General features: G+C 39.9%; 1 pseudogene; it reads left to right on the top strand.

Annotated features, from left to right (window-relative positions):
* Window positions 1-1,982: 1,982 nt before the first annotated feature.
* On the top strand, window positions 1,983-2,081 carry LOC138823461 (U6 spliceosomal RNA; annotated as a pseudogene).
* The last annotated feature ends 936 nt before the right edge of the window (window positions 2,082-3,017 follow it).

The following is a 3,017-nucleotide window of genomic DNA, read 5'->3' as shown; positions in this document are numbered from 1 at the left end:
CTGCTTTATGCTACCAGGAAATCAGCTGTAAGGAAGTGTCTCAGGAATATCTCAATAGCTATCTATGTACATATAACAATATAAGATGATGCTAAGCAAAATGAACTCCAAAACATGGACACAGGAGGTTTTATTTATTTTTAACGTAGATTTTGTTTTACTTTCATTCATTCATTCATTCATTCATTTATGTCGGTTGTGGTTCCTGAACTCTGGGCCTGGGTGCTGTCCCTCAGCTCTTTAGCTCAAGGCTAGCACTCTACCACTTGAGCCACAGCTCCATTTCTTTTTCTGCTTATGTGGTGCTGAGGAATTGAATCCAGGGCCTCATGCATGAAAGGCAAGAACTCTACCACTGAGCCACCTTCCCAGCCCAGGAGGCTTTTCTTTGTTGTTGTTTTTATTTTATTTTTTTGGGGGGGGGGTTCGGTCACGGGCCTGAACTCTGAGTCTGGGCGCTGTCCCTCAGCTCTTTAGCTCAAGTCTAGCCCTCTACCACTTGAGCCACAGTGCCACTTCTGGCTTTTTTCTTTTTGCTTATGTGGTGGTGAGGAATTGAACCCAGGACCTCATGCATGCAAGGCAAGCACTCTACCACTTGAGCCACCTTCCCAGCCTTTGTTGTTGTTTTTAATGCACTATGTGATTTCTTGTATCTTTTGTATGTTCTTCCCTCTATGGTATATCCCCTTTTGTCACTGTATTTGATTCTGGTACCCTGGTTTGTATATACATTTATTTGAATTAGGGAAGGGAAGGGAAACAACAGAATAGTGAGACAAAGGACAAGGGGGGAACTAATGCAACAGGGATACTCACAATGATCTGTACAACTTGGGGGAGGGGAGAAAGGGAGGGAAAGTAGGAGAAAAATGAGGGAAGAGGTAACAAGTTTGACAAGACAGGTACTTATTACCTTATTTATATAACTGAAAATCCCTCTGACAATAAAGCAAAATTTAAAAAGAAATCTGCTGAATAAAACAAAAAGCATCCTTTTTGGTCTAGGCACTATCTCTAAGCTTTTTTGTTCAAGATTGGCATTCTACTATTTCAGCCACAGCTGCACATTCAGCTTTACTTCCTGGGGTAGCTTTAAACCACAGTCCTCAGTTCTCAGCTGAAAATACCTGGTTTTGAACCGGTTATGTATTAATATGAGTTTTCTAGGAATTAGTCCAAGATCTTAGGCCTAGACTAACTAAACAATGAATTCATTTTTAAAAAAATAGAATGAAGGAGTATAAGGACATACTGAACCAAGCCATTTCTGTAATGGGCCCAATTTCCTTTTCTCTGAAGGGGACATTGCAAACTATAAAAAGAAAACCAAAGAATAACTTCTAACAATGATAGTACAGAATGGCATTGCTGAAGGAACCTAAAGGGCATACATACTACTGAATCATAGTAAAAGAAGAAAGTGAAGAATTCTGAATTGATTTGTAGCCTCTTTCCTTATACTCTCTCACCTTGGGTAGCACATGAGAAAGTAGGTAAGACATTAGACACAATACTGCATAAGCAAAGTCATTAGAATGGATGTTTTTCTTCTAGCCTCAAATTGAACATCAAGTGGCTAGATGAATTATGGGTATATTCTGGGAAAGAAACAGGCCTCAGGTGTTGCCGCCTCAGGGCCCTCTCAATCACAGTGGCTAAAGTGCTCAATTCTGAGTCCCATGTTTGCCATAATCTCCCTCCATCCAATTAGCCCTCCACTTGCTCAAAATACATATGTCAGCATTGCCTAAATATATTTGTGTGTGTGTGTGTGTGTGTGTGTGTGTGTGTGTGTGTGTGTGTGTGTGTGTGTGTGTGTGTGTGTGTGTGGTGGGGGTGGGAGGGCAGTAATATGCTGCTGGTCCTGGAGTTTAAACTCAGGGCCTGGGCATTGTCCCTGAGTATTTTTTGCTCAAGACCAGCACCGCTACCACTTGAACCACAGCTCCACTTCCAGAATTTTTTGGTGTAAAAAAAAAATGTGTTCGCTTCAGCAGCATATTAGAATGATACAGAGAAGATTAACATGGCCCCTGAGCAAGGATGACATGCAAATTCGTAAAGCGTTCCATATTTTTTTGCCTCCATCAGAAAGAATGACATTGCCCCATTTGTTAGGAAATGGAAAGGCTCGCAACAAATTATATTAAGTGAAGTAAGCCAGGCCCAAAGAAACATAGGTCCCATGGTTTCCCTTATTTGTAATAACTAGTATATGTCTGAGTCAAGCAGAAAAGGTCAGATAAGTTGATGTTAGGGAAATGAACCCTAAGATATGTATTCAAATGTTCTTTTTTCTTACATGCGATTGTTTCTAACACATTTATAAGAATATTTCTTTGTTGCTTTGTATGTCCCTCCCCATGGTATAACCCCTGCTTTCACTGTATTTGATACCTGTATAATTTGTGGAGGGGAAGAGGAAAACAAATCATTTACATAGGGATACAGGTGGACCCATTGCAACAATGAGATGTACAAGTCGTTATGTCGAAAACGAACTTTACAACTTTGCGGGGGGGGGGGGGGGAGGGCGGGAAGGAGTGGGTGGGTCTGGGGGAGGATGGGAAGGGATGGGAAGGGGAAACAAAGGAGGAAGCTACATTGCTTGATAAGAAATGTACTCACTATCTTGCCCATGTAATTGTAACCCCTCTGTACAGTATTTTTACAATTAAAAAAATATATATGTGTGTGTATATATATATATATTGTATATTGTATATGTATATTGTATATTGTATATACAATATATATGTTGTGTATATATTGTATATATACTATATATATTATATATTGTATATTACAATATATATATTGTAAAGGTTATATACGGAAGGGTTACAGTTACAAGAGTAAGGTAAGGAGTACATTTTTTATCGAGCATTGATACCTCCGCCTTTGTTTTTCCCCTACCATCCCTTCCTTCCCCACCTCCCCAACTCCTCCCCCCTCACAAGTTGTAAAGTTTGTTTTCAACATATGGTCTTGTACATCTCACTGTTACAGTGGGT

This window comes from Dipodomys merriami, unplaced genomic scaffold (genome assembly GCF_024711535.1).
Source record: "Dipodomys merriami isolate MVZ:Mamm:240054 unplaced genomic scaffold, mDipMer1.0.p SCAF_12, whole genome shotgun sequence".
NCBI lineage: Eukaryota > Metazoa > Chordata > Mammalia > Rodentia > Heteromyidae > Dipodomys > Dipodomys merriami.
The sequence above is the reverse complement of the archived record's forward strand: the minus strand, read 5'-3'. Positions and strand labels throughout refer to the sequence as shown.